Source organism: Bos taurus, chromosome 11 (genome assembly GCF_002263795.3).
Source record: "Bos taurus isolate L1 Dominette 01449 registration number 42190680 breed Hereford chromosome 11, ARS-UCD2.0, whole genome shotgun sequence".
Taxonomy (NCBI): domain Eukaryota; kingdom Metazoa; phylum Chordata; class Mammalia; order Artiodactyla; family Bovidae; genus Bos; species Bos taurus.
The window spans coordinates 65,042,570-65,069,121 of record NC_037338.1 but is presented as its reverse complement, the minus strand read 5'-3'; the positions used below and the strand labels follow the sequence as shown (position 1 = coordinate 65,069,121).

General features: G+C 39.3%; 2 long non-coding RNA genes across 3 annotated transcripts; one reads left to right on the top strand and one right to left on the bottom strand.

Moving 5' to 3' along the window:
• Positions 1 to 24,756, bottom strand: LOC132346594 (uncharacterized). 2 transcript variants are annotated; one of them, XR_009496475.1, is made up of 4 exons: positions 24,539 to 24,756; positions 24,396 to 24,447; positions 18,641 to 18,695; positions 1 to 1,721 (listed from the first exon to the last, which is right to left on the bottom strand). It is a non-coding gene; the product is annotated as an uncharacterized lncRNA (long non-coding RNA). The 2 variants fall into 2 exon arrangements; XR_009496474.1 differs by having other exon boundaries at positions 24,396 to 24,756.
• On the top strand, positions 15,367 to 19,436 carry LOC101904757 (uncharacterized). Its single transcript, XR_236421.5, has 3 exons — positions 15,367 to 16,240; positions 16,960 to 17,072; positions 18,840 to 19,436. It is a non-coding gene; the product is annotated as an uncharacterized lncRNA (long non-coding RNA).
• Positions 24,757 to 26,552: the final 1,796 nt, after the last annotated feature.

Here is a 26,552-nt window from a genome sequence, read left to right as displayed (position 1 = left end):
TTTGCCATTATTACAGTCTCAACTCAACTCCATAATAATTGCCCAGCTATGTGCTAGTAATTTAATAGACATGAGAGAAACTCACAAATTTTTAAATGTGGGGGAAAGTGCATTATAATTATTTAACATAAGATAATGTCACCACCCTTAAAATAGTTTGAAGTACCCCTAGCAGCCAGCCATCTGATTCAATTTTTTCATAACATCTTTTCTGTAGCAGCACTGACCAGAGCCAGCAAACACTGTGTAAACCATTTCAAATGTCCAGGCATCTCAGATAATCCACGCTGCTGGCACACACGGAATAAGCCCAATCCTATGAGAACCATCTAAAACTTGAATGTGGCCTTCATAGCCATCATGCTAACCTTTCAGCTACAGATTCAACATTACCAGTTGTACTAGCAGGGTTCTCCGGAGAAACAGAACCAGAAGGAGAATACACACACACACACTCACACATACGTGTACACACAAAGACACAAAAGTGAGCAAGAGAGAGAGACTGAGAGAAGGAACAGGTTCATGCCATTGTGGGGACTGGAAAGACTGCAGTCTGTAAGGCAGGCTGCAAGTTCAGGTACGAGTTGATGTTGCGGTTTTGAGGTGAATTTCTTCTTGTGGTAACTTCAGTCTTTGCTGTTAGGCCTTCAACTGATTAGATGAGGCCCACCCATATTCTGGAGCTTAATTGACTTTACTCAGAATTGACATGTACACACTGCTGTATTTAAAATGGATAACCAACAAGGACCTACTGTATAGCACAGGGAACTCTGTTCAGTATTATGTAACAACCTAATTGGGAAAAGAATTTGAAAAAGAATAGATACATCTATACGTATAACTAAATCACTTTGTTGTACAACTGAAACTAGCCCAACATTGTTAATCAACTATATATACTCCAATATAAAATAAAAAGTTAAAAAAATTAAAAATAAATAAATTATAATCACATCTAAAAAATACCTTCACAGCAGCATCTAGATAGGTCTTTGACCAAATAACTGGGCACCACCATCCAGACAAGGTGAGGCATAAAATTAACCATTGCATCCTCTCTCCCTTTGGTTTCATTGATATGTCAGTTAACATTCAAGCCACTGCTAGGGACAAGGACTTCATTCCCTTGTTTTATGCTTGAGATTTAGAGTCACACTGGCTGCCGGCCTGATTGTTGAATCCAGGAGACAGTGAGCGTGCCTGGCTGAGTCCACACAGGGCTGGTAGCAGACCCACCTGCCTGCAGAGTCTGACCTGCTCCCTGCCTATGTTGAGCTTACCCAGCAGGCTCAGCCCCTTCCAGGCAGGAGCCTGTGGTTCCAGCAGCTACATTTGATCCTTGGGTTGGGGAACAGGATTCGCATGTCTGTTTAACCATGGTCTGTATGAGGCTGCCCCTTGTTGGGCTTCCCTGTTCGCTTAGATGGTAAAGAATCTGCCTGCATTTCAGGACACGTGGGTTCAATCCCTGGGTCAGGAAGATCCTTTGACGAAGGGAATGGCTACCCACTCCGGTATTCTTGCCCGGAGAGTCCAATGGACAGAGAAGCCTGGAGGGCTACAGGCTACAGTCCATGGGGTTGCAGAGTCGGACACAGTTTAGCAGCTAAACGCGCATGCATGCCCCTCCTTTACTCCTTTACCTTTAGGGTCACCCCATCAGTGCTGTCTCTTCCAAGCCGTGTGACATCAGTCTCCATTTTGGCTTCAGTCTCCTGGATCACAAAATGGGGCTAATATTACCTACATCATAGAGATACTGTGGGGTTTAATAAATGTGGTTATGAATTTAAAGCATCTGATGAAAATATCGGAAAAAGCAATGGCACCCCACTCCAGTACTCTTGCCTGGAAAATCCCATGGACGGAGGAGCCTGGTGGGCTGCAGTCCATGGGGTCGCTAAGAGTCCAACATGACTGAGCGACTTCACTTTCACTTTTTACTTCCATGCATTGGAGAAGGAAATGGCAACCCACTCCAGTGATCTTGCCTGGAGAATCCCAGGGACGGTGGAGCCTGGTGGGCTGCCGTCTACGGGGTCACACAGAGTCAGACACAACTGAAGCGACTTAGCAGCAGCAGATGAAAATATCCAATTGATAGTAGATGCTCAATGCACAGTTTCAAAATTTTTGAAAATTTTTAGGCAGTTTCTATCACAGTCTTGGTTCATTTGAGGTCACTTCCAGACAAGTTTTCCTCCCACAGTTTGTATTAGTTTAATGAACTGTTAGCCCAAAAAGCAGAATTTTACACCTCATCAGTTTCAAAGACGAATCATTTGGGCATATTACCTGTTGAAGAAATCATTCTCAGGTTCAATGGCCTCTGCATCTTACTTCCCACCCTTTCTAAGTCTTACAAATCATCACCTTAGGTCTGCCCTCTCCAAATTCTTTGGAAACAGTTTTCCATCAGCTATGCATACCTGATTCTAATCCCCAGGTTTATGGTGTCTCTATTCACAAGGAAGATCTTGTCAAATCCAGGCTTCAAATGTTTAGTGACCTTGTTGCCATGAGCAGACTCTGGGCTGGTGCAGGACTTGCCAAAATGCAAGATCCAGTGCCTGTCTTCAGAAGCTTCCACCAGTGGGCAACAGGAACGCCACAATGCAAGGATAATGCAGCATGAACAGTGCAGCAGGGGGAAGCAAGGAGGATCAGATGGCACAGAGCAGAGACATCCCATCCCCTTCTGAGGTCCAAGAAGGGCCCCAGAGGACACAATGCCTGAGGTTAATGTATAGGAGAAGGATTTAGCCAAGCAGGGAAAGCGAAGAAGCTTGTTAATTTCAGAGGAAAGAATCCATCCAAAGGCAGGGGATGGGGAAGACATAAGATGGCAAAGGAGGTGTCCAGCTTGTTAGGGCCAGATCCCAGGGTACCCATGGGGCAGTGGACTGCACAGACCCACATGAAGGATATGAATGCCACGCACACACTGCTCTATCACGCTGCACACCAAGAAGAGCGATTGAAAGAGTTTATACAGGGAAGCAACTGGATCCAAATGGCATTTCGGAAGATGACTAGAGCCTTGCATGGGAGGAGAATAATATTTCTTTTCAAGATTTTCAGTGCCACAGCTTAAGGCAAAGAAATCCAGAAGAAAATCTATGGCAGATTTCTTTACTCAAGGGCTAGATTTTAAAGATGTTACAACTGGGAAGAGAGGTTACAATGCTCTCACAGTGAAACAAGTAAAAGGAGTCATAGATTTAAGAGCGGGTTGGGACCTTACAAGGCCACCTGGACCATGTCGCTGCTTGGATATAGCCATGGCTGCTGGGCTGGCATAATGGTGCCAAGACAGCTAAGGCTTGGGAATTGACGTGACTGGCCCACAGGACAGAATCACGGGTTGAAGGCCAGAACGTTGGTTTCTGCTGTGCCTGGAGACCTCTGTCTACCACAACCTTTGCCATGACAAATGGCAAGTGGAAGAGAAACAGAACTGACAACTGGCTTCTTCCTTCAGATCTGCCAGAAAGGAACAGAGCTGTATTCAGTTTCCTGATACACAGTCATGTCAGTATGATCCTTACACAGGGAATTTTATTTTTTTGGTTCTCCCTTTTGGAGAGTGATAGCCACGTGGGATACTCCATCATAGGCGGTCTGGGACAGAAATGTTTGAAGAGGTTTATTTTAGGAAGAGAAGCGTTTGCAAAGGTTGCTCTTATTTTCTTATAGATTTCTAAAATTCATCAGGTCTTCTCTACCGCTCTTGCTAATTCTAGAGTGTCAGGAAATTTTTTTAAAAAACACTAATTCCCAGAGGAATGAGCCTTGAGTCATTTTCTGGTGCTAACCTACCCCTATTAAGGAGTCAGTCAAAGTGAGTCAGAGCAAGGGAAGCATTCTCGGAGGGAAGAAGGAAAGGAACCATCTAAGCTAAGAATATGAAAGACTGAAGCTGCAGAGATGGACGAGGGTGTTCTCTTGTCAAAACAAAAGAAGATAAGACCATTCTTAACAATAAGCAGTTGCTTTATTTCACTGTTCAATAATCACAGTTAATATTTATTTAGTTCTTATTCTGTATGCAGTACATGCATTAACTTATGGGAGTCTCACAGAAACTCAAAGAGACAGACACTATTATTGTCCCCATTTTACAAGTGAGAAAAGTGAGTTGTAAAGAGATGGAGCAATCTGTCTACCATCATAAAACAAGAAATTAAACCCAGGGAACTGGGCTTCTAACCTCATACTGAGAAGAGTTGCATTTAGCTGTAGTTCATTCTTATTTTATTAATTTATAATTTATATGTATATTAATATATAATTTATAATTATATAATAGATAATATAATTTATATATAAATCATATAATTTATAACTAATAATAAATTCGTTATTTTATTAATTAAAATATTAATTTTATTAGTAGCAGTTGCAAACAGGATTTTAAGATCATTTGTTCTGAGTTGAAAACCCATGCCTTGGCCTTAATTCACATCTGTGGGAATTTTATTTCTTTGGTTGTGCTTCTTTGTGGCCCATATTATTTTCCAAAGTATAATTGGAAAATATAAAAATAATTATGAATACTGCCTTCTAGATTAAACATCTGTTTAACTTGGGCAAACAGATCAAATTAAGGCTGAATCTCTTTCTTATGAAAATTTTACTTCTTTTATATGTAAGAGTTTGTTTTTGTTCTTGTTGAACTTCAGGATTTAGAAGTAGACATATTTATTTCATTTGGCCCAGATCTAGTATGTGTTTCTTGGTCTATTCTTTTTAGTTTATTGTATCTCTTAATCTTCTACACATGCAACCAGAGACCTCAGTGATGAGGGCACTGGAAAAATCTAAACAAACAATAAATTCTGGCTACATGATTCCCTATAAATGGAGTGCTTAAAAAATAATGATTGGAAACGTGATGTTGGAATGATCAGATCTTTATGAAGTCACCAAATTATAAATTTCCAGTGTTTGCCATAACTGGTAATATTTTTTCTTATTGCCTGAAGTATTTGTGATCAGTATTTTGTACATGATAAAAACAAGATAGTTCCTTGTTTTAAGAAGTAAATGTGATTCAATCTTAGACGGTTGAAATAAACCTAGAGGCCATGATGATTTACTGTGAATTCTGAAGACTGAATTACAAGCCCCTTCTTCTTGGTTGCCCCATCGGAGTTCAGAAAACTACACCAGTCTTTTTCCTTGGCACTGACTGAACACCCTCACAGGAAGTTTCTCTGAATTTCCACCTGGCTCAGACCTTGGGCATTCAGGTGACACCTGGTATCTGTCCTCAGTGGCACCTGGTACTGAGAACAGCCCCCCAAATTGTCAGTAGTCTCACCTGGGATAGAACTTTGTTTGAACTGATTTTCCTGCTCCTGGCTCTCCTCTTTTTCTTGTGTAGTCTGAACAATTTAGTCATTCCTCAAGTGATTAGTAAGTACCTACTCTCCTCTAAGGACTGCAGAAAGGATGGTAAGTTAGAAAGACAGCCACTGTCCTCACAGAGCTGATGGTCTGAAAGGGAAAACACAATAGCAATAAAGCATGAAGATAGAAACACACTATACATTGGAAATGCACAGAGAATATAAGTAACAGAATAAGCACACTAAAACAGGGGTCCCCCGGGCTGCACAGCAGACGGTGAATGGTGGGCAAGCAACCACAGCTTTATCTGCATTTACAGTTGCTGTCCATCACTCACATTTCCACCTGAACTCTGCCTCCTTGCAGATCAGCAGCAGCATTAATTCTCACAGGAGGGAACCCTACCATGCTTGAATCTTCTGGAAACCAACCCCACCCCACCTTCACTCCATGGAAAAATTGTCTTTCACAAAACCCATCCCCAGTGTCAAAAAGACCAAGATGATTTAGAAGGAAGTCAACCAAACTGAAGCAGCATCCAGAACCTTTACAGATGCTCTGCTGTTGGCATCTGCTTGGTAAGATGGCTTTTTCCAATTTGAAGGTAGAATTTTGTGGTCCTCAGTTCTCTGTAATGCTAAAAGTAAATCAATAATAATTTCCCCAGGTGTTAAATATATTTTCCTAATAATAAAAGTAGTAACACAAGTTTGTTAGAAAGATCTTACATAGTACAGAAAAAGTTTATTGAAGAAAACAAAACCCTCCATAATCCAACTGAGAGATGGCAACTTTAACTCTTAAAGTCCCTGTAGAGTTGGTTTTATACTGACTGTAGGTTGCAAAAGAGATGAAAAAGAGACAGAAAGAGAAGGGATGTCACAAACAGAGAAGTGAAAGTGAAAGTTGCTCAGATCAGATCAGATCAGTCGCTCAGTCGTTTCCGACTCTTTGCGACCCCATGAATCGCAACACGCCAGGCCTCCCTGTCCATCACCAACTCCCAGAGTTCACTGAGACTTACGTCCATCGAGTCAGTGATGCCATCCAGCCATCTCATCCTCTGTCATCCCCTTCTCCTCTTGCCCCCAGTCCCTCCCAGCATCAGAGTCTTTTCCAATGAGTCAACTCTTTGGATGAGGTGGCCAAAGGACTGGAGTTTCACTGGAGTTTCAGCTTTAGCATCATTCCTTCCAAAGAAATCCCCTTCAGAATGGACTGGTTGGATCTCCTTGCAGTCCAAGGGACTCTCAAGAGTCTTCTCCAACACCACAGTTCAAAAGCATCAATTCCTCAGCGCTCAGCCTTCTTCACAGTCCAACTCTCACATCCATACGTGACCACAGGAAAAACCATAGCCTTGACTAGACGAACCTTTGTTGGCAAAGTAATGTCTCTGCTTTTGAATATGCTATCTAGGTTGGTCATAACTTTCCTTCCAAGGAGTAAGCATCTTTTAATTTCATGGCTGCAGTCACCATCTGCAGTGATTTTGGAGCCCAAAAAATAAAGTCTGACACTGTTTCCACTGTTTCCCCATCTATTTCCCATGAAGTGATGGGACCGGATGTCATGATCTTCATTTTCTGAGTATTGAGCTATAAGCCAACTTTTTCACTCTCCACTTTCACTTTCATCAAGAAGCTTTTTCGTTCCTCTTCACTTTCTGCCATAAGGGTGGTGTCATCTGCATATCTGAGGTTATTGATATTTCTCCCGGCAATCTTGATTCCAGCTTGTGTTTCTTCCAGTCCAGCGTTTCTCATGATGTACTCTGCATAGAAGTTAAATAAGCAGGCTGACAATATACAGCCTTGACATACTCTTTTTCCTATTTCGAACCAGTCTGTTGTTCCATGTCCAGTTCTAACTTTTGCTTCCTGACCTGCATACAAATTTCTCAAGAGGCAGATCAGGTGGTCTGGTATTCCCATCTCTTTCAGAATTTTCCACAGTTTATTGTGATCCACACAGTCAAAGGCTTTGGCATAGTCAATAAAGCAGAAATAGATGTTTTTCTGGAACTCTCTTGCTTTTTCCATGATCCAATGGATGTTGGCAATTTGATCTCTGGTTCCTCTGCCTTTTCTAAAACCAGCTTGAATATCAGGAAGTTCACGGTTCGCATATTACTGAAGCCTGGCTTGGACAATTTTGAGCATTACTTTACTAGCGTGTGAGATGAGTGCAATTGAAAGTTGCTCAGTAGTGTCCAACACTTTGGGAGAGAATTCTCCAGGCAAGAATACTGGAATGGGTAGCCTTTCCTTTATTCAAGGAATCTTCCAGATCCAGGAGTTGAACCAGGGTCTCCTGCATTGCAGGCAGATTCTTTACCAATTGAGTTATCAAGGAATCCCAAACAGAAGCAAGTTTTTTGTTACCTGTTCCATCAGTTTGACTTCGCTGGTGGTTCACTGATAAAGAATTCACCTGCCAGTGCAGGAGAGGCAACTTCAATCCCTGGGTTGATAAGATCCCCTTGAGAAGGATTCCCTGTATTCTTACCTGGGAAATCCCATAGATGGAAGGAGCCTGGCTGGCTACAGTGCATGGGGTCGTAAAGAGTCAGACACGACTTAGCGACTAAACAACAGCAACAATCACTTTTACGGTATTCTGTTGGCCATTACAGGAGGACCCCATGAGAGTAAGAATACAAAAAGAAGGAAGTGATTTGGATTTTACATTGAAACCATAAAATCTTGCAGACTGTCTACGACAGAGTAATTTTTATGAAGATCCAAAATACATTTGTAAAAATCATCTGTCAGAAAATCCTTCATGAGCTGCTACTTAGAAGAGAGTTTACCACATCTAGTAAATTTGAATGGGCTTCCCTGGTAGCTCAGCTGATAAAGAATCTGCCTGCAACACAGGAAACCCTGGTTCAATCCCTGGGTTGGGAAGATCCCCTGGAGGAAGGCATGGCAACCCACTACAGCATTCTTGCCTGGAGAATCCTCATGGACAGAAGAGTCTGGTGGGCTACAGTCCATGCTGTCACAAAGAGTTTGACATGACAGCGACTAAGCACAGTACAGCACAGTAAATTTGAATATTCACATGTCCTACAATTTCATCCCTGAGTTTAATTCCCTAAACAAAGTCTTTCAGTCGTTCACACGTGCCCCAAAGCACATGGAATGAGAGTGTTCCATGCAGCAGTGTTTGCAATACAAATCAGTCAGTTACAGTCTAGATGCCCATCAATATAAAAAAAAATAAAATTAATTGTGAGGTGCTGGTATAATAAAATGCTGATAGCAGTGAACCTGATGGAATGAGAGCTACACACATCCATCCAGTTGCATCCATTGAATGAAAAATGCAGGGCACAGGTTTGATATATTTCATAGTAAATTTAAGAAGCACATCATATACTAAAACATTATGATACTTTCAACAAGAAAATAAGGATTAACAGATCTGAAGCTCTCACTGTGCAACAAGCACTATAATAAGCATGTCAAGTTGTTTTCATTTAATTCTTACAACAGGTAAAGTGTTAAAATTAGGCTTTTTCCCCCCTTATTTGCCAGATGAGAAGGCTTGAACTTAGGACATATGGCTACCTATGGCTGATGTTGTTGTACGGCAAAAGCCACCACAATACTGAAGTAATTATCTTTCAACTTAAAATTAAAAAAAGAAAACATTCTCCCAAGGTTACATGACCAGCATGTCATAGAGCTAGGACTTTAACCCAGGCAGAACAATTCTGGAGCCAACTGCCCTAACTGCTAAAGTTTGTTTTCCCCTAGATTTAGCTCTATGTGTCATAGGATAAAATGAAATGCTAAATTGCTGGAGTGTTGGAACAATGTCTGAATGGATAACTAGTCCTGGCACAGGTGAATGGGTCAGCTCATCATCTCCCCAAGCTCTCTGCACTGTGCTCTGGTGATGAAATCACCCTCACTTTTCTACCAGAATTTCAGGCACCTCTCCTATAAACACCAACTGGGTAACATATTTAACATTTTTATTGAGCATTTATTATAAGTCAGGCATTTATCTAAGTATGTGGAAGCACTAACTCATTGGATATTCATAGTACCTTCTGTGGTTGATGTTACTATGATACCCACTTTCCAGATAAGAGGACAGGCCCTGGGAAACCTGTTTCCAGAGATTAGAAAACTTGTAAGTGGCAGCACCAGGATTTAAACCCAGGCCTTCCAGCTCCCAAGCCTAAGGCTGTGTCCTTATCCATACACTGCCTCCCATAAAATATTATGCCTAGAGTAAGGGCAGATAAGCAAAAACTGGCTAGTGAGCTATATCAAACATAGAGACCTCACTGATATTCTAAAGAATTTCCATTCTCTTAAGGAGCCAGAAAAATGTACTGTTTAACATGTGTACTCAGAGAAAGCAATGGCACCCCACTCCAGTCCTCTTGCCTGGAAAATCCATGGGCGGAGGAACCTGGTAGGCTGCAGTCCATGGGGTCGCAAAGAGTCGGACATGACTTAGCGACTTCACTTTCACTTTTCACTTCCATGCATTGGAGAAGGAAATGGCAACCCACTCCAGTATTCTTGCCTGGAGAATCCCAGGGACAGGGGAGCCTGGTGGGCTGCCGTCTGTGGGGTCGCACAGAATCAGACACGACTGAAGTGACTTAGCAGCAGCAGCAGCAGCAGCAACATATGTACTAGGAAAAACCAGATGGCTTCATCTTGGAGACTGTAAGAACAATACAGTTGCACTAAAGTTTTTTATTGAAGTATAGTTGATTTATAATATGTTGGTTTCAGATTTATAATAAAGTGGTTCAGTTATATGTAAACATATATATGTAGCTTTTTCAGATTCTTTTTCCTTTATAGGTTATTATAAGATATTGAATATACTCCCCTGTGCTACACAGTAGGTCCTTGTCATTTATCTGTTTTATATGTCACAGTTTGTATCTGTTAATCCCAAGCTCCTAAATTCTCTTGAGTTTTTAATTTAATTTTGTCACAAGTTCACTGTCTCATCCAAGCTAACAAGACTTAATTCAATTAACAGCATTGCAGGCATTTGATTCACATTTACTTTAAGTCATTTTTAGGGTGAGGAATGCCATTTCATAAATTAATCAAAATTTGGGGGAGGAGTCCCACTATATGTGAGACTCTAGAACAAAAGACACAGAGTTGAAAAATACACTGTCTGTGCCCACAGGCATTCACAGCCAAATGGTTACAGCAGTGTGATGACAGTGCCTGTCATTCAACTATTCAACATGTTAGATTCTGAAACAACAAATACACTCTACATGTGACTAACTCAATGTGTGATGCCCTAAAAAATAGGTGACTTTTGAACTGAGACATACAAGATCAGAGCCCATCACTAGGCATAAATGGAAAGGAAGGGCATTGCTGGTAGTGGGGCACAACAAGGTCAGAAGTCTGGAGGCCCGAGAGCATGCTATGCTATGCTAAGTCACTTCAGTCGTGTCCGACTCTGTGGACCCCATAGACGGAAGCCCACCAGGCTCCCCCATCCCTGGGGTTCTCCAGGCAAGAACACTGGAGTGGGTTGCCATTTCCTTCTCCAATGCATGAAAGCGAAAAGAGAAAGTGAAGTCACTCAGTTGTGTCCGACTCCTAGCGACCCCGTGGACTGCAGCCAACCAGGCTCCTCCATCTGTGGGATTTTCCAGGCAAGTGTACTGGAGTGGGGTGCCATTGCCTTCTCTAGCTCAAGAGCATATCATATGTATAATTTTTTGTCATCAGAGTGCAGATTGCTTAGGGGGACATGACGGAAAATGATCCTGGAAAGGCTAGTTGGCAGGAGATTACAAAGACTTTGCCTGACTCCATAGGTTAGGCTTGAAGGCAACAGAGAGGCAAAGACTTTTACGCAGGAGGGTATCATAGGTATTATTTTATAATGCTAACTCTGGTGGAAGTGAGAAGGCTGGATGACAAGAAGGAGAGAAACCAGCCTGAAGGCTGTTGTAACAGTTAGGTGAAGCAATACCAGGGGTCTGAACTAGGCTACTTTATGAAATAAGTAGTATTTGGGGACCCATTTTACAGATGAGAAGATCAAGGCACAGAGGAGTAAAGTACTTTGCGCAATGCTGTGTGCATGCATGTTAAGTTACTTAAGTCATGTCTAACTCTGTGCAACCCCATGGACTGTATAGCCCACCAGGCTCCTCTATCCATGGAATTTCCCAGCAAGAATACTGGAGTGGGTTGCCATTTCCCTCTCCAGTGCAACGCTGCACTACTGGTAAATAAAGGAGCCAGATGCGGACCCAGGGAGTGAGACAGTAATGCCCCCTGCACCTGTCACAGCTCTGCCAGGCCAGCTGATGATCATGGCAGTTGAGAAGGGAATGAGCGGAGGCAGCAAGAGAGAGCCTTGAGCCTGAACTACAGAGTGGAGCGGACAGTGGTGCTCCCAGGAAATATCACATCGATCACAAAGAAGCAGGTTGGGTGAGAAATCAATGAATTCAGTCTTAGATATGGACTACAGGAGTTCTGTGATAGCCAGGCCATGACACCAGAGGACTGTTGAAAAGGTCAAGCCTAGGCTTCAGGAGAGGTGTGGACAGAGAAAATCAACCCAGATACAGAATACCCTGTTCAGTCGACACTGTTCCACCCAAGACCCACAGCCTAAAGAGGAGAACCTGAGTCCATAAGAGGCAGTTCAGAACTGAGGACTCTGGGGTCACACTCATGTTTGAATTCTAAGCCTAAATCTTTGTTCTAGGAGATATGTCTTCACTTTTCCAATCAGAGTTTTTCATTCATAAATGGAGATTACAACACTTCATTTGCCATGTTTTATAAGAGTTATCCTCCAATTAAAAATAAAAATTAAAAAAAAAACTACCCATCAAGAAGGAAAAAAAAAAAAAAAGGTTAATATATATCTAAAGTACCTGCCAGGTTGCTTTCCAAAAGTAAGTGCTCAATTAGTGGTGATCATTATTATGGTTGTTTCCATGTAAGGATTTGTCTAAGGCAAGGCTAGAACGTAGCGAGCAGTCTGGGCAGCCAGCCCAGTTACTCTCTTGGCAGGTTTTCCCATAAAATTCTCTTACCTACATGGAATTGTCACTAACATTTTAACCCAAGAAGGTCCTTTTGAGGAATATGAATCGGGCTTAAAAAAAAAAATCAGTTCTTTATTTGCCAAAAAAATAACCTAGAGAAATGAGATAAAAATTCTATATATGAAAAAAAATTTTAATTCTATGTACATGATAAAATTTTAAATATTGACTGAAAACAAAGCAAGGGCCACATTTCCCAGATTCTTCTTTTTTTTATTTTTTAACTTTTAGGAAAACAGCTTTACAACGTTGGTTTCTGCCTTACAACAACTCGAATCAGTCATAATTATACACGTATCCCCTCCCTCGTGGTCCCTCCCTCCTCTCCCGCATCCTACCCCTCTAGGTCATCATACATTTCCTAGATTCTTAAGTGACTGAGGCAAGTGTGGGGTGTGGCTCATCACCTCTGAAGCAGAATCAGGTCAGATGAATAGTAGAAAGTATGTTTTCAGCCATAGTCACCTTGTTCAAGACTTTCCATTATGACAGTATATTTGTCCACAGGGACACATGTCCCAAGAAGGATAGTCTTTCCAGAATCATAGGAAACTTTGAGACTTGAAAATTCAACAGAAAAGACGAACATGGTAATAAAGTAGAAACGTTAAAGATTGAAGGCCAGTAAGCATTTACTTATCACTTTGTCATTCCCAACTCCTTCAGATATATTTTATTTGAGGATTCAATGTGGTGACTAACAGCATGGTTATTTAGGAAGAGACCTTTAAGTCTGAAAAATTACAGTAGAATAGAATTTCTGGGAAAAGGACTCATTCACCGCACACACACACACACACACACACACAGCGTACATACACATCGTTCAAAACACAAACCAATACACTTAAGAAGGAAGAAGGACATCGGAAATAAATAAATGAAATTTATTGTTTAATTTGATTGCCTTGAAGATAATATGTTCAGTAAGGATATGAGTATAACCAATATAGAAAAAGTTAGAAAAAATAATTAAAAGAGGAAGCCTTGCCAACCTCATCCTTTAGAAATAAGGAAAGATGGTTCAAGACAAAAATCTTTTCCTCTCCACAATAAAGATTCTTGGCCTGTTCAGTTCTCGTCTCAAGAGCATGGCTGCAGAACATCAGATTCACTAGTTCTTGTTCCTTCCGAGCGCCCGCCCCCCACCCATGCTTATCTGAATATATAAGCCTGCCCTTTGCTCAGATTTATGGGTCGGGCCAGAGCTGTGTGTATTTACAGCGTTCTGACCTGAAGACCCTGGGCTGAAGAAGAGGAGGAAACCAGGCCCATTCCATAAACAGAGACAGATATGAGGGGGAGGTAGAAGGCCTTGCTAGCACTTAACATTTTTAACTATTTGGCCAAGCTTAAGAATTAGTGATTAGATTAGAGCAAAAGTAGAACGAGAGACCGGAGTGCAGACTTGGCGGGGGGAGTAAACTGTATTTTTGCTGGTTACTGGGAGGGCCTAGGTTGGGGGATGGGAGCGGGGTTAAATGTAATGTGGAAGGTCTGAGAGAAAATTGATAACTCAGATGCAGAGGGAGCTATAAAATGCTTTGGGAAGGCAGAGGGTGTACAAAGAGGAGGATAAAAACTGCCTTCAATAAGTTAGAAAATTTCTCCAACCACAACTTGCATTTCTTGTGTGAAGCAGGACTGCTTGCATTCTTTAAACTGTAAAGGGTCATCGAAGAAAAATCTCCTGCTCCATGCTTAAATGAGAACACATTGCCATAGATTACCAAAACCTAATCAATTGTGAGTTGAAATATTTTTCTCAGGGTCTGGTGGCCACTTGAAAGCAATTCCATTTTCAAACAGGAGTGCTTGGTAAAGGGACCACCCCCATGCAGAGCTCTGGTCCACGCCCCAGTTCAAATGGGAAAGAGCATGCAATGGACCCTTAAGCAGTGCTTGGCACCCAAAAACTGAACCCCACACCTCCAGGGTGGCATCTTTACCCATAAACCAAATGTGAAAGTACAACTTCTGTCTGGGCCATTCTCAAATAATCTACTTGCTGGAAAAACTTGAGTGCATGCAGAAAAACTGGCCTACTGACTGACTAAATTAGAAATAATCTGGCATCCATAAGTAAAGGCTACAATATTCACTGGAGACCTCCAAAGCGAAGCAACTGGGACAACACAGTAAGTGACTCATCCACAAATCAATTTACATTGCAACAGAGCAGAGAGTTGCAGTGGACATGATTTAACCCATGATTGGAGAATTTGTGAAATACCATGGAATGGTTTCCTTTTGCTCATTTTAATATCAAGCAATCTGGTTCATATGATGTTCCCTGTTAAAGCATCTGCTAGAATGATATTGCTTGACTGGACTATTTTCCTTTCTAAGGTATGCTCTGGATCCTGAAGAGTACTCTTACTATTCTAAACGGGTTTGTGTGACTTGGATTAAACTAGCACTAACAATTGCATGAGAACACGTGTGTGCTTAGCACTGGTTGTGGCACTTCATAAATGTTAATTTGTTTATGAGGACTACATTATTATTAAAGTCATGAGTTGGAAATAAAAAGGAAAATTGACTCTACAACCGAACTTTGAAAAATTGTATAATCCAAAAATACGCTGAAATGTATATTTTCTTTTTATGTTGGCATTTTCTGTTCAAAATTAAAATTCAAAGCAGTAGAGCTAAAGAAGGCATTTGAATTATTCTGTTGGTGCAAACTGAGTACACAACAGTGAAAACTTGGGCCAAAGGTGATGAATGGGAAGCAGCTATCCTAAGCAGGTTGCATTTCTAAAGTCAAATGAAATACGTGATATTCTAGAAAACTAACTTTTTATTACTATCATTTTTTAACTTTCCCCTAAAATAACACAACTTCTGCTTTGTCAATAATGCATGCTCAAAACAGATGCAAGCGCATGATGAGGATTTGGGAGGAATTTGGGGACTATTCCATCGCAGCTAAAATGCTTTTCTGTGTCATTTCTGTTGAGATCCATTTGCCGGCGAAATCATTTTTTTCTCTAATATGGTGTGGATCACAGCAACAGTTCAGATGTAACCATTTAGGAGCAGAGGCCTAACTCAGTATGCCAGGAAAAAAAAAAAAAAAAACATGCACCACAAAGAGCATTGAGATGAATGGCTCTATTTTATGAGCCATAAAAGTTTTATTCATCTTGACACTGAAACAGGTTTAGGCAGTGAGTTGACACGCCTTAAATAAATAAGTGGAATTAATTCCCCAGCCCTTGAAACAATAGCAGCATGCATGGAGCACGGAGAAATGCCCCATTGTTTCCTGTGGCTGCCTGATATTGATATTATTTGTGTTTTCTGTGCTGCTGCCTCAGGGGCCTGGTTGATCCACTTCAGATTCATCCCCTGTTTTATTAGAGGTTGAAAAAGGTTCAAGACCTGTTTGTACCACAGCTCCCACCGACAGCTAAGGAACCAGTTTGGCGTCTGGTTTGTCTGTTGTTTTACTGCTGACCTTCAAATCAACTTTAACCCCTGACCTCCAGAGGCATCTATCATGACAAGAGGCTGTTTAACACAAATGGTGCCCATTTATAGGGGAAGAGACTCAGAAGATTTCCTTTTTATGAAGAATTTAGTTTTTCACCCCTCTTTTCTCAGTCACCACAGGTGAAATCTCTCTCAGCAGCTGGCTTATGAAATAATGGGAAGGGAGGCCTTAATGAGCAGAAAGCACCCTCAGCTGGAGATAAATATATGCAAATGAGATGCACAAACAAAGGAGCCTGGACAGAGAAATATCTGCAATTCCAGCAAAATGCTGCCTGCAGCTCGAAGATGAACAGCTTTGATAAAATGGTAACAAAAAGCACCTTTTTATTCTCCAGCGTGTTTTACATTGCAATAGGCCATTGTCATTGCTAGCCAGTGGAGCATGCAGGGGTTTTCTGCACTGTTTCAGAAAACTGTTTAAACATTTGTTTTAAGGCATTCATGAAATATAATCAATGGACTGCTTCTGTGTTGTTGTCATGATTTTTTTTTCCTGAGTGTGTTTTAGACGTGACTGTCCTTCTTTTACCTGTTGGTCCTTTCATAGTCTCATAGGCCTGTTTCTTTTGGTGACTGTTTCTTCCACAGACCAGCATTTTTTTTTTTTTTTAATTTCAATGAAAAGAGATTTCAAGTTAATAACTAGTAGGAATCTGCTTTGAGCCACCACAGAGCAACACCAAACAACTAGTGTTAATGATGGCAATCAAGTGTGTAGAGCTAATTCAGAGACAGGCATGTAACATGCTGATTTTAATAAGCTTTAAAAAGGCAATCTCTAACTTTTAAAAGTCTCCTTTTAATTCAACCATCCTTGGCTCATATGATACCAAAACAAACAAAACCATTAAAATATGTTTTCAATATATAGCCACAGTGTTATTTGATGGTATTTTCAATTAGCACTGTGTTAGGAAAATATTGATTTGATGAGCTTTAAAAATGGAAAAGCTAAATTCATTAACCTATTTGTGGGGGGGCAGTGACGGGGAGAGGGAATAGAAACTTTTTTTTTCTCTTCAAAGGAATTAAGCCCCAAACCCAGTCTCTTGCCGGAAGACAGGCTGGACCCAGGACAGAGAAATTGCTGCACGTGAACATGTGTATGATGTTTAGGTTAATAATCCAAGCAGTTAAGGTGAGAGATGTAACACCAGACACTTCACATGCATCAAAATACCATCACTGTAAAAGCTCTGCGATATTTGGTTTTCATTTATAATCCAATCTCCACATTCTGAGAAAAGATGTACCGTCCTTTACTTAAATGATTTCATCTTGGTTGCCTGGATTGGAGCAGAGACATTTCTTCTGAGTACTGTGGGGCTTTCACATTTTATGTGCATTTCATCAGGCAAATGTCAAATTCGCTAATAACAAGAAAATCTCCTCATTTTTAATCATGCCACTCCTGTTGCATGGGTTGGGGGTGGGGGGAGGAGGGAGTGGAGGAGGAAATATAAAGCATTGAGCAGTCTGACCAAAGAGCAGAAGGAGAAAATGTTTCTTTGGGTTTGGAAACGACACATGCTTGGTTATCTCCATGCCTGCATCAGCACATCATTAAATTCAGAAATTCAGGAGTTAATAGAAACTTGGTTGGTTCTATTAGAGATGCTTTTGCCAGCCCAGGTTTGAGGCAGCATAATTATGCTCAACTGCTGTTGTTTGGAAAGGGCAAACAGCATCTTAGGCACAGAACAATGAAATTACAGCTGAGATTTAGGTTAGCAAAAGCCGTCTTCTCTAGGCTTTTATGATTCATTATTTCCCATTAAATACAGTATTAGAAGTGTACACTAGATAGCTCATGGTTGCTGCTCTCGGAGCACATTATCTATATTACACAGGTCTGGGGAGCAGAATTAGAAAACTTTGGGGGAATGAGCAATATGTGTTTGCTGATAGAAGTACCATATGGCTCATCTTCTTCAATTGCTTTCATTGCGACTCTGATGCTGGAGAAATTAAAGTTTTATTTGATGTGGCACAGCTTAATGAACTGTCTTCTGTTAGGAAAATTGAATATGTTTCCTGTTATTTGAGCACAGAGCCTCCATGGTTTGGCTGATGAGGGATGCATTATGTATTGTTTATTTAGCATTTGGAAAACAAAAGCAAGATATTGAAGGTAAAATTGATTACTGCTGGATTGCATTATATAATCAAGTTTTATCCCTTTAAATTTCCCTTTACAATCCTTTGTTAATGTTTTAATACGAGATTGTTCCAGGTTTTTGTCCTTCTGAAGTACAAAGAGCTTGTTTTTTTCCCCCCCTCAAGATACCTTTATTTGTAAACAAGTCACATGAAACTTGAAACCTAGTATTGCTGTATTTATAGAGTTTGAAGAACAATATTTGGGAAAGATGAATATAATTCAATTTGTGTGAGTCTAATGGCAAAACTTCCAAGTGAGTCCCCAATCAGCTTTGAGAGAAATCTAACATTTGCTAGCTGAAAGTGGAATGTCATTTTCTTTTGTTTGAAATAGACCACTTAAGAACATGCCTTATGAGAAGGAAGAAATTTTTGATATTTGGAAATACAAACCTCAAAATATCAAATTTTAGATTTTCAAGTTAGTTGTCAGTGAATGAAAAGTTGGACTCAACCTGTGAATTTTTTAAAAATGAAGTGTACATTCCATGAATTTGATATTTTACTAAATATGACTAGAGAAAACATAACCAAAAATATACTTACATGATGAGAAAACTGAAATGTCATCCATGTGAATGTTCTCTACTCCCTGAACAATCTGCAAAGATACACATCGAGCATTTTGTTTAATTTCCCCTTTTTTGTTCTGGATCCGATTGTGTTTTAGACATAAAATCTGAATAATCTCTAAAAAGACTGAAAGTAAGATCATCTAATCACTGTGTTTCTTTCATTTTTTCAGTGAGAAATATTCCTCCTATGGGCTGGTGACTCAGATACAGATCTGCAACAAGCAACTAGGATAAAAAATAGTTAAAATGAATCAACATTTATCTGGAATATACAGTCCTGACCTTAAAAAAAAGTCATTTATCTTCTGTGTCCTGTAATGTTTTGAGGATTCTGGCAAATACGGCAGTTAAACAAACTTCTCTCATAATCTAAATACTGTCTGTTCAAGAGAGGCTTCCAATGTTTATAGCCCATAAGTAAAGAAAAAAAAAAAAAATCCTGGTATTTAACCAAGAATAGTGCTCTTGAAAATGTCTTCGAATAAAGTGTTTAAGCAAAACTTTGGCCACGGATATTTTCAATTCCTCATTCTTCTTCTGATTCCTTTTTTCAATGAGCTGTTTTCATATGCCATCATTTCTCTCCTTTCCTTGAAATTAACGAATTCATTTCAAAAAATGAATGCCTAACTAGTGACCTGGTCATACAAACTTCCTTGAGAAACAGTTGAGAAGAAAACATCACATTTTTATGAACCCCATCTCCTGCCAGGGGCCTCGGAGGAGGAACACCATTATGCATTGTTATCAGCGTGGTGTAATTTGACTGTTGACAAAGTATCCGTGGCAGTGAGAATGAGCGCAGTTAGAAGTGTGGCGGATTGTAATCAAGAAGATGCTTAGCTGTGCAACACTGCATCTTGAGCAGATTTGAATCAACATTGCCTTAAGGGGACACACACACATACCAAAAGGAAAAAAAAATCCATTAATTTTTAGAGGGAAAATTAGAGTGGCACTTGATGAAGTGAAATTTGACATGCGTTAATTGCTCTGCAGCTCCCCTAATTAGAGATTTTCAAATTCTTTTACTGCTGTCACCATGATGACACATTGTCTTGCAGGACAAGTAGCGAAACTGCACATTGGTTTGATCAGGAAGTTTTACAGAGGAAGATGGGACGGTATCTTTGAGCCCACTTCCAAAAGGTGGACAGCTGGAGAGCAAGGAGGAGTTCGCAGCCCTACCTGGAGCACAGATAAAAATATGCTTATTACAATAGTTTCAGTCTGAGACTTAATGTAAAGGAAGCAGGTGCGGATGCGATTTCCTTAAACAGATGGAAATGTTCCTCTGGTACTCATGCCTCTGTTTCCAATGAAATATTTCAGGTGGAACAAAAAGTCAGCAAGATGCTACATTACATACACATTCTCATATTTCTACTTATATTCCTCAGAAATTGGACAGAGGCGGATTTTGAAAGGCTGTGTCATGTTTTTCCCAGGTCTGAAGTCAGAGGCAAACAGCACTTTTGATCCCCTTCTTAATCTTAAAGTAATTATACTGCTGTTTGGCCCCCAGCATGGCATCAAATATGATACCATAATAATTTTGGTTTCCCTTTCAACCCCTCTTGTCTAGCCCTTGAACCTCTCTTAATTCATTAACATATTGAATTTTTTTCAATTTTCCATTTTCTTGCAATAACAATATTAATGCTGGGGTGAAAGCTTGATTGGAGCTAAATTACTTGTTACCTGCTGGCATTTATTTATATGGCATTGAATTATAAAGCTTTGCTATTGTCATGCCTTGGGCGAATTGTTTATGACACCAGTAATAGGAGTAATTGTTATTGTTGAAATTACCTGTCAGCTACCCATAGCAGTGGCCCTTGTCCCACTGACAAATAGTGACAAGGGAGAGGTATCCTCCATGCGTCCCCCTGATGGCTTCTCCTCTGATAATAAGAAGTGCAGGGCCTCTGATAATTTGCCTGTCACTGTTGAGTGCAGCTCAGAGAGAGTTGGCCAAATTGTTGTCATTCACTTTGACAAAGACAGCAAAATGCCCCTGTGCAGGAGGAGGATTATCAAAATAAATGAAACCACTTACACCCCCTTTGTTTGTTTGGCTCAAGAATTGCCTGGCTTTGTATGAGTTTCTGAAATTAGGGTCCAGTTCTTCTGGGTATACTGCTGTTCATTCTAAGACAAGGATCCCAGGCAAGAGAGGCATTTTATAAGACTCACTGTTTTGCAATTTACATAGGTCATGAAAAAATTATATTCTGCTATAGAGTCAGTAAGGTTGTAACAAGAAGTCTAAACATGAGGTTGAATACCTTAGTTTAAAGTATATGTAACATTCACATCTTTTTCTCTTCTGCCTTCCTTTAATCCTTCTTTTTTTTTCTTTTTTGACCCACTCAGGCATTCAAATTCAATAGACTTTCAAAAAATGCACACATTTCCTGGTTGTAATCAGGTTTCCTTTAAAAGTGTGGAAATCTGCATCTCTGACTCTTAAAGCCTTAAAAGATTACCCAGTCAAATTTAGGATTATTATTTCAAATGGCTGCTTCCTCTCCATAAGTTATCTTTTATTTATATAATATCTTCATGTGTAAAGAGAGAAATGAAACGTAGTTCCAGGTATGAAGCATCAATTATCACAGGCTAACAGAGGAAGCAAACTGACTCTGTTATTGCCAGAGCTCAAGTATAAATATTTGCATTTTAAAACCCCTTGGTTGCAGCCTGTGAACCTGTCATAGAGGAGAGAAGGGGACGGGAGAAGGGGGGATGATGTCCAGGGGTCTCCACATCTGAAAGAAATGGGCTTTAAAGTAATCAAACCTCTGCTCTTGTAAAAACCAAAATCATTCTCACCATTTCACAAAAGGCATCATTTCACGCTAGGAAAATTCTAATTTTTAAGGGGCCTGTGAGGTTACCGCTCGTAGGTCTTCTTGACAAATGCTTGTTGTTATGAGAAGTTGCAAAGAGAAGAAGAAAATAACTAGGATAAATGTAAAATATTGGCTCCTTATAGGATAGTAATCAGCTGTTTATTGGTCTCTACCAGACAAGTAATGACCGAGCCCAGTGTTAAGTGCCAGCAACATCGCCCTGGGCCCTTCCCTCCTAACACCGGCCATTATCTGATTAAAGAACCTCCAAAGAAGTCACCATTGCATAATTTTATGGGCCTTAACAGCACGCAGGTTGGCTGGCAGGAAAACTACCTAGGAGGGTTGATATACCAACAGTGAAACATGATTTTATTTACTCCACTCACACCTTGCTCTCTGAAAGGGTTTCTGAGTATCTCAGACACTGGTGACCACAGAAGACAACTAAAATTGTTCAAAGGAATTGTGTGAGAGGTGAAGGAGCCAGACAGGGAGAGGCAAGAAAAGTAAAATTATCTATCCCTTAAAATTTTTCATGAGCTGCACAGTCTGAAGTAATTAACAGCACCATTACAGGCAACTAGACCTTGTCTTTGGTGTTTGGTATTTCAAGCAGGTAAGTTTCTAGCAGTGCTAAAATCATACATGCAATGATATGATGATAGGAATAAAGTGTTTCTAGTCCTTAAAAAATACTGTAGTCTTCTAAAGGCAACCATTCTCTGGTTAACCGTGCTGAATGTCTCTGATTAACAAGTGGAAGGCAGCGACATAATTAAGAGGTTATCTGTAGTCATAAAAATGCTCAAACCTGTCTTGGAATGTGATCCCTTTAACAGATAATTTTTAAGAATGTAGCATGTCCTCGCTTTCTCTGTCGAGACCCACGTTAGTGATCCCAGGAGGGAAAATAAACATACGTTTTTAAATGAAGATATTTAAAATGTACCCCATATTTCAGTGTGTGGCTGTAACCTGGTCTTTTTTATGTTCTTCCTATAAAACCTAAATTAAGCCTCTTAGGAGTGGTTTTGCTGTAGGTTTCATCTAAAAACACAATACATTTCAAATGATTCCAGTACTTGAGTACACGTTAACATGCAATCTCTAATGTGTGTTCTCTCCCGTCCTCTTCCAGACAGCAGCTCTTCTAAAGGAATGAGGCTTCTTTAAAATTTAGCTTCATTTGAAATGGAAACTTTTAACAAATAGTAATTGCTCCTGTAGCTCTATTGATGAAGTGACTGGCAGCAAATCTTTTCTCCTCTCTCTCCCTCTCTCTCTCTCTCCTGTAACATTTTGAAACACCCATCAGTGTCAAAGGAAACTGCACACATCTTTGCTGCTCTAAATAAGGCTCAGCAATGTTAAGAAAAATGTCAGAAAAAGCTCAGTGGATTAAAGTAACATTTCTGCACCATGTCACGGAGAATGGCAGGGCAGACTGGTCTGCATAATTCTGAAAGATATTTTGTGTGAAATGCTTACTCTATAAACGGAATGAAATTTTATTTGGAATGATTTAAGGTTGTATTTGATCACCTACAACATTCAGTTGTTTTTCCAAATCTCCTTAATACACCTTCGATATATATTTCTAAAATTAGAACAATAATACACTCTTCTCTTTGTAGAATGTTTCTCCACCCGTGTACAGCGTTAAAACACACTGTGGACTCTTCAATGCATTTTTCTTTTCTTTTCTTTCTAACATCCCTAGGATGTTCATTCAGTGAAAGCAGTAAAAACACTGAGCTCTTACACATGTAAATTCATTGAACTAATCAGCCAGATTTCCCCCTAAATAAAATTTGTGTATAACTTTGGAGATTTTCAGCACAGTTCATTTAGTAATACATTTTTTAAAAAGAGCATTTATATTTCATTCATGTATTGAAAATACATGACTGGTTGGAGGATTTTAGTTTGTTTTGTTCTCTTTTTCTAAAGAACAGTCAAGAATACAGTGGTAGTAAAACACCCAACAGTACAATAAGTACATAATTAAAACTCAGCAGTTAAAAAAGGAAAATACCTTACAAATCCAATACCAGATACCATTATACCATTAGACATGACAAGATTCGTTTCACAAAAACAAGGTAAATCTCTGCTGATTTTAAATACAAACTTTTTTCAAAACAGGTTAAAAATGAATTTAGACAAATTTGTCTCTTAACCTTTAAAGATTTCCTACCCATTTCTGTATGTCCTTTATTACATTAATTTTTTATTTAAATTACACCATTAACTGGATATGAATTTATCAAGAATACATGTATTGATTTATAAAACAGTACCATTAATTATTATAATAGCTAGATGTAGCTGATATTACAAAGCCATTTAAAGGTTTTTAATATAACTTGGACATACATAGATAGATAGGCATTATGGACAAGACTACAATTCAAACTGGCTACCAGCAGTTAATGAAATCCTTGATTTATATTCTAGTTTAGAGATTGATTATATTGTTGCTTTGTAAAACTATTTATATTATGCCATTTTTCAAAGGATGTCTCAATAAAAAAGCTAAATAAAATATTCAGTCAATTCCCAAAGCAGATTTTGTTTTCTATATTTTAAATGCTAGTGAAAATAATTGATTGTGTGTGTTCCAAGCTTTGTCATTTCCATTCCAGAGGTGGCTTTCCTGATGGGAGACTCGTTTGCAATGCACACTTTCACACACTCTTGGATTCTTGCAGAAACAAACCCCTTCTCTTTATTTCATTAGCCGCCCTCCTCCTCAACAAACCCATGTATATTTCACGAAACCCACACATCAGGACACATAAGTCTTTTTGGCATCTTTTATGTTATGCATTTTTTTTTTTCTTAAGGTTGTGGAAAACTGGGACTTACCCCAAAGCCGCAAAACAGGCAATCACGAAGAGAATTTGGGTAAGAATGCAATCTGAAGAGGAAAAAAAAAAAAATAATGAGGAAGAATATAAGCAAATAACAGTAACACTTTCAAATTACTTTTCAAATGGTAATTAGCCAACCAATAGATTGAAAGTTAAATTCTTTTCACATTGTACTTGATTTGGGTCTCCTACTCTCTTTATTTATATCACTTTTCCTTGCCTGGCAACATATGTTACCGATTTATTATAGTATTTTTACTGTTAGCAGACAAATCTAAAGGCTAGCTGAGAAGGCTAGCTTCATCTGATGACTTTAACAACAACTGCAGGGCATCCTTGAGGGTGAGCCAATAGGCTCTTTTGAAGCTATAATACTATTAACCATTTTGATGCCAAAATATTTCTTATAGCTAAAGTTGGTTCTGTCTTTGTGGGCATTCCAGGTTTTACATACACAAAAGTTAAATGTAAATGATTTGTTTTGTAAACATCTCAATGGCTTTCTAAGCACTTTCTTCCATGTGTCTTAAGTTTCCTAAAAGCCATATGAATGTTGTGGTTTCTTTATTTCCCGCTTTCTTTTACAGGACATTGAACTCTGGGCACACAATGGTAAGTAAACAGCTATCAAGCATCAAGTTAAATTGTCACTTCACCCTCCCCCATGCCATTAATTTTCTGCTATGCTATTAAAAGAAACAAATATCCTTTAGAGTTTCAGTGATCACATCTCTCTGACATATGTACAGTACTGAAAAGTTGAGTTCAAATGAGATTCTTTTTTGGCTAAGAATCTGAAATTCCTTTCCAAATTAGAGATGCCATATATTATGGCCATTTTAATGGATATGTAATAGTAGCCAAAAGTTTATGCCTTTTAATATGTACACATGAAAATGTCTGTTTCAGAGCTGTATTTGTTGACAGAAAGTATTCAGTTTAAAGTTGCCAAATAGCAAACTTCCATTTTTGATCATCTGTAATTTACTTCACTCCAGATTGTTTAGTCATTTTAACTTAAAATTTTTATAAATGACCTCTTTTTCCACTCAAATGTCTCACGCAGAGTTTACTTACAATTTCAGATACATTTGATAGAAATTCTCTCACACATGCATGACTTGAAACTTTTGAAATTAAATCTTAAATATTAGAGGCCAGTATTACTTATCTGCAAGGTATGGCTCAGTAACTAAAATTTCACATCATCTTGATACTAGAATTCAACCAATAAAACCAAGATACTCATGATAGCATTAGGGGTCTGACTGTGAAAAAGTGAATTTTGAGGTCTTGTACCCCGAGGATCCAAAACACGCTAAGACATATTGTCTGTATAAACATATCTAGAGTAAGAGATTCTGCCTGAAAATCATAGCAGTGCCTCTGCTCTCCAACATATGTAAGAACACATGATCATACCTGGTTTTAAGACAAAATCGCAAACTTTGCCATCACAACAGGTGATGAAACAACCACCATCTAAGTAACCATTCATCTGATTCCAAAATTTTTATTCAGTAAAAATATTTGTATTTATTTCATCACTTTTACTTTCATTTATTTTCCAAATTTTTAGTATTAGCTATCACAACCCCATCAAAATAAGAAGAAAAAATTATATTTTTACATATAAAAGTTACACAGTTTCATCCTAGTCTAATTTAGGATACTGTCTAAGTGGACTTGTTATTCATATCTATTAGCAGATATTTACTATATTTATATCTTTGTCCCCAAGTGGCATCTTATGGTGATGGTGGGTAATTTTAGGTCAGAAGCAGTTATGATCAAAAGGTTTTCAGCTTCAGAGAATGAGACCAACTTTTCAAAGGCATAAATGCACAGCAATTCCAAAAAATGACCATATGTGTCACTGGGGGCCACTCACTGCCAGTCCTGTCGTTCCATGAATGAACCATTCCATAAAAGTGCCTATTAGTTCATTTTTAAATATTAATTGTCTTTGAAAAATAAAGGGAGACAATGTTGTTGGTGGCCCTAGAGTTTTCTTCTTCTAAAAAACTTACATTCTTGAATCAAAATTCAATCTCCAGCAGTTTCATCCCTATATTTGGAAGCACGCCAGTTGTGTACACGGGACTCCAAGCTTCATGTTGTTTGATGCTGAACTTGACGCCTTTCTCCCCTG